This window comes from Tupaia chinensis, unplaced genomic scaffold, assembly GCF_000334495.1.
Source record: "Tupaia chinensis unplaced genomic scaffold, TupChi_1.0 Scaffold000070_1, whole genome shotgun sequence".
In the NCBI taxonomy this organism is placed as follows: Eukaryota; Metazoa; Chordata; class Mammalia; order Scandentia; family Tupaiidae; genus Tupaia; species Tupaia belangeri.
This window is the reverse complement of record NW_006159530.1, coordinates 1,913,680-1,923,206: the sequence shown is the minus strand read 5'-3', so window position 1 is coordinate 1,923,206 and position 9,527 is coordinate 1,913,680.

Below are 9,527 nucleotides of genomic sequence, written 5' to 3'. Positions count from 1 at the left end.
TTGCTGGGAGCTCCTATGGGCGTGTCCCGTAGAACAAGAGCAACTGCCGCTAAGTCCAGACAAGAAAATGTGAGACATGGGAAAGCAATGGGAGGAAAAGTGTGAACAAATTTGGCAGTGGAGAGAGAAATGGAGTCTGTGGAAAAGTCATAAACAGTTCTGCTTCCTTAAAGAGTGAAATTCACCTACCAGTCGGCAGCACACTTCATCTGTATGGTAATAACCCAAAGAGGTCTTTAGACGCATGAGTTTTACCAGAAATGTAGCTGCACAGTATGGTAGTTGCCTAGAAAACACTTCCTAAAATCAAAAATAGCTCATTTTTAAAAAATTATCTATTTCTAAATAAATAGAGAGACAAAGAGCTCTCCAACAGTATCTAGACATCATGAACCACCCCCAGCTTCAGCCGGCCCAGATCATAGGCACACATGTGTCTGGCATACTCAGAGAGTTCTCCGAATGAGAACCTGGAACCTTTACATGTGGCTCAGCCTCACAGAGCATCAGGTTTTACTGAAAAATGGCTTGATTTTTAATGGACTTTTTTCTTTTTCATTAAGCAGACTTTAATTGAACAACAACTATTTGCATGGGGAAGCTCCCAGAATGGCTTCTAAGAACTCAGAACGGCCACATGGTGGGGGAACATTTTTGTACTAGAAAGGGAAAGTGGCATTCCAAATTCGGAAGTGAGGGGATGAGGTAGAGAAATAACTGGATTGGCTACAGCCTGATGTTCGCCTGCATGAACACAGTGAAGGGTGGGCTGCCTGTGATTGAAGAGTAGCTGTTGTGACTGGCCGTGACGTAGCTACTCACAAAGGAAGCAGATTTCCAAGTGAGGTTGTGGTTCACTTAGAGCAACTCAGGCAGGAGTATGGAGCTCTTCTCAGGCCAATATAGTTCAACGCTTCCCCCCTTTCGGGTAGCCTCTCAATTATGAGATATTGACCAAAATTTAGGCCTTGACACCACCCTCTGTCACCATCATAAATGACATATTTTGTCTCAGCATAGAATTCCCAGGTTTCCCCTGGTCTCAGCATGGGATCCACAAGCCTCAGCATCATATCAGTTGAACATTTTTATTTATTTATTTTTTTTTTCCCAATCTGATTGAAGCAAGACCATTTAATATTTGATGGATGGCTGCCTATAAAACATTTAGGACTTGAGAAGATACAGCACACCGGGAGATTAATATAATGACTATTAAGTCATCCAAAGCTCAAACTGTACTCCTTAATAAGAGTTCCTAGGACAAACAGGTTGAGATCACACAGGCAATTCTACAGTATTTGGGTCTAGTTGGTCCTTGTTCAGGCTGCAATGCTGAATGGACTGTTTGAGCACTGCGTTCAAATATTTGGCATCAAATATGAAAGGATTTCAAAAAGTTTGTGGAAGATGTGTATTATAAAGAAAAGATGGATAGTGGTCTAGTGATTAAGGGAGCCAGATCCCATATGGGGTCTCTCCCATTTGAGAGCGTTTTAGAGCTCTACCTTGGTTGCTTGAAAAATATGCTGGACATCTGAGAAAGTGTATGTGCCCCCAATCTCAATAGGTTGGAGAAATGGAGAGAAGGGGTGGTGCATGCCCACGTATCACTGAGGCGCGTTTTCTCCTTTCCCTCTCTCTCTTGGCAAGCACAAAAACCCTCTAGAAAATAAGATAGAGAAAAACTATGCATAAATTTTAAATATTTTTACACCCAAATAAACTCATACGTTAATCCCATTTTCAAAGTCCCCACATATTTAGATATATGAAGTTTTTAAAATGTGAAAATTAATTTCATATGTACCACTTTGAGATCAGCCTCAATAATAGACACATCTAAAACTTTCACCACCAGTGACATGAGGAAGAGCATTTTTACACAGGAGGGACAAAGAAGGAACGTATGTGAGTTTGCAGTGTTACCTACTTTTACTGTTAGGCACAGGGAATCATCCAGACTTACGCAGACTAGGAGCAAGACACAAAAGAGAAATTCCTTAATATTCAATTGGAACTTCCAATGTAGTTACAGATGGTCTATGAACATCGAAACGGTCCCTAATGCAAGTAGAAGATGACATTGATCCTCAGAAGTTTCACTGGGGACCGTCAAGGTATCTTGATCTCCCAGTATTATTGAACTACAAAGTAAGTAAATGGTGGGAAAGTTAAGTAAAAAATAAGAAGACCAATCAAAATAGTCTTCCACGTCACATTTAGAGGTTTGGACAATGATAGGCAAAGGGAAGCCATTGATGAGGGGTCAGCAGGGAATGACAGTTCAGATTCGTGCCTTGGCTAATCACTTGGGGTGCAGTGTAGAAGATATCTACTCTCAATTCATCAGAAAAACACTTGGGTCATAAGAATGTAGGGCTGAATCATGGCACAGTGGTAACACATGACACTCTGTGAGGCCAACACACAAGGAAAGGCTCAAGGTTCACATTCAGGGACCTTCCTGAACATGCTGAGCACACGCGTGTGCCCATGGTCTGGGACTGGCTGAGGCCTTGCTCAGGGTTCTCTCGCCCACCCTTGCTTAATCTCCCTCACTCATCAAATAAGTACATAAACTTTAAAAAGAAGCATCATTAGAGTCTATTTGCTGTTTAATGAGAGGTATAATCTGCATGCGCACTGTGAAGGTAAAATCTATTAGGTTATATAGCACTGGGTAATTTGTTGACAATGATTAGCACAAGGAGTCTATGATAGAGGTCGGCATGGTTATCTCCATTTAGCAGAGAAGAAGGCAAACCCTTAAGAGATTACTGACTCACCCAAGACTATGTAAACAACGAGGCCCAAAGTCAGGTGTATGGACCAGGGCTCTTCACGGCTGATCTTGTACTCTTTCTTATTTTTTTAATGTTTGACTCGTGTGTATTTTTAAATCCATTATGACAGCATGCATTTTTTCATTATGCTTAGACCATTTAATTGTTGATACGAATGGGTTTCTGTTTTCCATTTTATTATTTATTTTCTGTTTGGTTCTTTCTTATTCCCCTGTTTTCCCTTTCCTACCTTATTCCATGTAACTTGAGCTCTGTTAGTATTTCATTTTAATTGATCAATAGGGCTTTGACATTTCTTTGCATAATTTTTTAGCAGTTATTCTAGGGATTACATACATGCTTTTCACAGTCTACTTAAAATCAGTATTTTTTTTCCTCCTGAAACTTTTTTTTAATTAATTAATTCACATTCATGCCCTAAGCATCGTCACAGCATACAAAATAGTGCAGCCTTCTAATAAAGCCAACTAAATTCTTGACATTTACAGGCTCAGAAGATGGATGAGGAATCATTTTGCTTTTATCAGAGGAAAAAACAATGGGCTGATAATACTTTGAGTATTCCTGGCTCCATAGACAGAATGACCAGGGTCCACGAGCTTCCACATCTTGGTATATGTTTTTCCTGGCTGGCGGAGCTTCCTCCCTCTCCTATTTTCCTATCCTTCTTTCACCACCACATCACCAAGTTGTCACTTCTTCCAGGAAGCTTTTCTAGGTTTCCAGGGCAAAAAACATGTTCTTTCTCTGCATTCTAATCAGCCTCAGGGGCAAGCCTGTTAAGGCACCTACGCCATGCTGTGAATGCTTATTTGCTGTTCTGTAAACTGTGAGCTCTGGGCGGTGAGCTTCCAAGGGTAGAAATGTACCTCTTTTACTTCTATAGCCCCAATTTCAGCACAGGGAATGGCACCTGTAAGTACTCAAAAAGATTGGTGTGCTTTTGCTGAATAACACTTGCCAAAGGGAATGCACGAAGCCTCCCAAGGTTAGAAATGAAGTCTATTCCTCACGGAAAGAATCCCTGCACCGTGCACCAATCCAATCTGTACTAAGCTCTAATCTCCTGGGCATGATCTATCACCAGAGCAACTGTCTGAAAACGCTCTTTCCTTATCTCACGGAGCCACAGTAAAAGCTAGTTTACTTTAAGCAAATGGCATTTTTTTTCTCCTTCTATTTTTTGTCTCACTATTTTTTTTCCCTTCTATTTACTTATCTACTGGCAGCAAGGAAAGAAAAATGACTCTGATCTTTATTTAGATATTTGATATACAACAGGTTTAGATAGGGATAGCTATAAAGTGCTAGCCAGGCACCGTTTGAATATCAAAAACCCGATTGTTCTATTTTAGAATCCGTTATGGCAGAGGAAAAAAAGGGGGAAAAAGATGTATAGACAGGCTTAATGGTTCATCTTTTTTTTTTTTTCCAGAGAGATTTTTGCTATAGGGTGCATGTGCCCACCAAAGAGACAGAGAGACAGAAAATGAGAAATTGCCCCCCCCCCCATGGGGATGGCCACAATCCCATCTCCTCCATTCTCCTCTCGGGATCTTGGGCATGCACACACACACAGCATGAGCTTTAAGCCTCCAGGTCTGGGATGAAAACTGTGGTTGGCCACATGGGAGTCCAGTGACATAACCATTAATACCAGCTGCTGGTTCCAAGATTCAACTCTTTAATGATTTCCAAGGCAATGTTTGAGTTCATGATTAGCATTAGAAACTTAAAAAAAAAAATGTGTCTGACACCGAAAACCCTGGAAACTAGCAGCATCTTTAGAATTTAGTGCAACCAGCCTTGGTTGAACCCTGGTTCTTGCTTGATGACTGGCTATGTGAGCCTTGGCCAGGTGCAGGCTGCTCTGTGCCTCAGTTTTGTCATCTGTGAAAGGAGTAATGAAGGCTAGGTAAGACATTGATGAATCCAATTCTATCACTTCTACCAGAAGTCTCCCAGTATGTCCATAGAGTTTTCATTTTGGGGGTTTTCTTCAGTGAGTTATATGGTAGAATTTTATGTCGAGTCTGTTTGCTGCCTATTCTTACTTGGTGTGATGGTTAATTTGGGGCATCAACTTCACTGGACAAAGGACTACCTAGAAACCTGGAAAGGCATTGTTCTGGTGTGTTCGTGGGGTGTTCCCAGAGGAGGCTAACCTGTGAGTAGAATGGGTGGGCACCGGCCAATTGACTGGTGTCCATAAACAGCAAATGCAGAAAGTGAGTTGGAATCTTCTAGTTGGAATCCTCTAGGAGAGAGTACACTTCTTTTGCCGTACTGAACATTTAAACTCAAGGCATAACTGCCTTTGGATTGCAGGATTTATACCAGTGCCCACGTCCCACTCTGACCCCAGATCAGGGTTCCTAGGCTTTCAGCCTGCCACTGAGAATTGAACTGTGTGCTGCATCTGAGGCCTTCTGGGGAGAGCAGCCAGTCTGAAAACATGTGATTAAAACATGTGGCCTATAGACACATGTGAATATGTGCGTCCGTAAGCTACCCTAGCAGGGCTATTGAGAAACATCTACATACAAAAGCAGTACCTGCCTGTTGTCAATGGTTGTCTTCCTGTTTTTGCTGATACCCAATACCCTGATACTGCCCAGTATCAGGCTAAAGGAAGTCACATGTGTTTATCAAATTGTCCCCACAAAAAGATCAGAGGAATTATATGGTGCCAGTCATTTTCATATCCTCAAACAATTTACATCCAAAAACAACTGGCTCTGCATTCCGATTCTCCTCCCTTATTCTCTTTGCATTCCTCTTCCTTCTTCCCCATTCCTTTTACATCCCATTTTCCCCCTCCCCCATTTTCTGCCCTTTAAAAGAATAAACCTGAGGCTGGTTCTGGTCGCAACTTCTCCATCAGAGAAGCTGTGCCCACCCGATCCTCGCTTTTCTATACTTGTGTGTCTTTGTGTGTTTATTATTGCATCTATTTCTAGTCCACAGCCTTCCCCACTCAGAGAAACGTGTTCATGCCGAGCTGGCCCTGGCAAAGTGGCGCCCAATGTGGGGCCTGAGTAGTCAGGCAAGTAGACACTCCTTGCAGCCGGCCAAATATTATTGAATAAGATAAGAATCATATAAAATAAAGAGTGAAAGAAAAAAAGAGCTAGAGTAGAAAGAAAAACTAGAGTAAAAGAGATACCAGAGTAGAAGAGATACCAGAGTGGAAAAAAGAGATACCAGAATAAGGACATAGAGTAAAATAAGGAGATTATAGAACAAGAAAAGGAGTGGATTCTATTATTACTGAGTATAAAACATAGAGACACAATTGTCTAAAAAGAAAATGTATGTTCAAATGTTATCTTACATGTTAAAAGTTAGGGGTGATAAAGTTAGTATCAAGCAGTTACATCAGTTCCTAATTTTTGTGCAAAAAGCATGCCGTTGTTTCCCAGAACAAGGAACAATTTATGAGGAGACTTGGAACAGGGTCAAAAAACAAATCAAAAAACAATACACAACAGAGGGTCCTAACAAGATTCCCATCTTTACTTTCTCCCTGTGGAATTTAATTAAGGAGTGCTTAAAACAAAACCCTCCAAAAAAACCTAAGTTGGTTCAATAACTCCACCAAATAACACTCCAGAGAGTTATGCCTCCCACTTACCTATCAGAATCTATAACCAAAAAAAAAAAAAATACAGAGGTAATACCTACTAAAAAAATGACAGTCTTTTAAAGTTAGACAGACTCAAGACTACAAATTCCAAAACAGTTACAGAGTTACTGCCCTTAGGCCTAGTGCTCCCCTACTATGGCCCACTGCTTCCCAGTCAAAACCTACATATACATCAAATGGCGCTAGGGCAGAAAGAACAACTCCCATTTTAACACCCCTCCAAAGAACTTCACATTGCTGGCAGACAGAGGAAAGGATACATTAAAATTTAAATTGTGCCCTGTTATAAATGCTCCTAATCCTAACAATCCAAAACAAAATGAACATGAGCCAATATCATTTAACGCTCTAAAAAAATTAAAAATGGCTTATACACCACAATATGGTCCCAGGACACCTTATACAATTACAGTGTTAGAGACAGCTACGCAATCTGCGTTTACCCCTAATAATTAACAAATGCTAGGCAAGGCATGCATATCGAGAAAAAATTATCTTTGCAAAAATCTAACTGACTTAAAAAAGCCCAAAAACAGGCAAATAAAAATCAAGAACATAAAATACCCATCACATTTGAAATGTTAACTGGAACAAAAAAACAAGCCAATACTAGCACACAAATAAAATATACTCCATGAACATGTCAACAAATTAGCATAATATACTTAAATTGCTGGAAAAGGCTTCCTCATCAGGATCAAGGGACAAATCGTTTAATCAATATATAACAAAGACCTAGTAAATTATATCAGAATTTTATTTCCCACTTGTCACAGGCCATATCACAAATAATCCTAATCAAAAGGCAAGACAAATTTTGTTAAAACAATTAGCCTTTAAAAATACTAATGCCTCTTCTGAAACAACTACTACTCCAATAAAGAAAGAAGGAACAATAAATAATATTCATGCCAAACTAATCCCAACACCTTCAAACTTGAACTGAAAACACTGCCAGCATCCCAGGGTCTCCAGCTTGCACATGGCCTATTATGGGACTTTTCACTCTCCATAACTGCATAAGCCAATTCTCCCGATGAATCTCCTCTCATCAATCTACAAGGGGAGATCAAGAAGTTCACAGAGGGAACAGCAGTTAGAGTAATGGCTATGTCGTTGAACTCCCATGTAGTCTAAGGCAGTTTGAGTCCCGGACCCGGTGGCTTAAACTCACACTGGGCGCATGTGCGTGCATGCCCAAGATCCCAAGAGGAGAATGGAGGAGAAGGGACTGCAGCGTGGCCATCCCCCCCTTGGGGGTGATTTCTTGCTTTCTATCTCTCTGGCTCTCTCTGTCTTTCTGGCGAGCATATGCGCCCTATAGCAAAAACCTCTCAAAAAAAAAAAAAAAAAGTTCATAGAAACATGCAATAAAAGTATAAGCTTAGGGGACCAGCAGATGGCATAACAGTTATGTTGCTGGATTCTCACAGTCAACCACAGTTTGAGTTCTGGATCTGGTGGCTTAAAGCTCATGCCAGGCGATATGGGCCTAAAATCCCAAGAGGAGAATGGAGGAGAAGGGATTGTGGCGTGGCCATCCCTCCCAGGGGGTGATTTCTTGCTTTCTGTCTCTCTGTCTCTCCGGTGACAGCATGTGCCCTATAGCAAAAGTATCTCTCTCAAAATAAATAAATACATAAATAAATAATAGCTTATTCTGGTACAAAACCATTTTGAAGCTCATGCATATTTTTTTCATAATATACATTTTCCACGAACTTTTCAGATTCCTGGTATGTACATACCCTATTAGTTCTACTGAATGCTGACTAAAACACCGGAATGGTGTATTAGTACAGAAAGGGCATCAGCCATTATTTTGGGGGTATGGGCCTGACAAGTTTCAATATGAATATGTTTATGTCAATCTTTGCTCTTTTTTCTTCATAAAACTGAACATTCATAATTGACAGATAATTTATTCTGTGTACAACTACTTCCTAATCATGAATGAGGCACAGTTTTAAATCTATCTTTTGAAATTGTAAGTCAAATTGATTATTGCTTAGGAAGAAGGATTTTTGTTGGATCTAGCTGTGTTGGAACACAGGAAGTGCCACCCCTCGCGAGTCTAGAAGCTGCATGGGAGGTCCGGGTTCAGCTTCTGGATCAACTCGAATGTGTACTGTGATTCTGGCTCGCTGGGACACTGCGGCAGGCAGATCGCAGTACAGCGAGACCCTGTCTAGACTTCCCATCTCTGTATCGCTTCTTTTCCTCTCTCTCTCATAAAGGAAAAAAAAAAAAAAAGAAAAAAAAAAAAAAAAGAAAAAAAAAAAAAAAAGAAAAAAAAAAAAAAAAGAAAAAAAAAAAAAAAAGAAAAAAAAAAAAAAAAGAAAAAAAAAAAAAAAAGAAAAAAAAAAAAAAAAGAAAAAAAAAAAAAAAAGAAAAAAAAAAAAAAAAGAAAAAAAAAAAAAAAAGAAAAAAAAAAAAAAAAGAAAAAAAAAAAAAAAAGAAAAAAAAAAAAAAAAGAAAAAAAAAAAAAAAAGAAAAAAAAAAAAAAAAGAAAAAAAAAAAAAAAAGAAAAAAAAAAAAAAAAGAAAAAAAAAAAAAAAAGAAAAAAAAAAAAAAAAGAAAAAAAAAAAAAAAAGAAAAAAAAAAAAAAAAGAAAAAAAAAAAAAAAAGAAAAAAAAAAAAAAAAGAGAGAGAGAGACACACTTTGAAATCCTTGTCTCTTAGCACATTTGAAATATTTCATTTTAAAAATAGATTTGATTTGTGACATTTGATTTTCACACAATTCTGAAGAAACACATGAAATGCAGTCTAACACTGACTTGATAGAATCCTTGCAATTTTCTTTTCCGAACGACAAATAGATTTCCCGTAAAGTCTTCCAGAGCTGAATAGAGAGTAGCTCACAAGTGTTCCTTTATGTCTATCTCTTATTATTCAATAATCTTCCTTGACCTCCGCTAGCATCAGAATAAAGTCCAACTTTGCGACTTCCCCTCTACAATCTGTCTCAACCTACTTTCCAGATAAGCCCTCCAGTAATGTCTCCCCTTCCACAAAATTGAGCTATTCTGTGTTCCCTACCTTCCTCGCACACCCTGTGTATCCTACCTCGC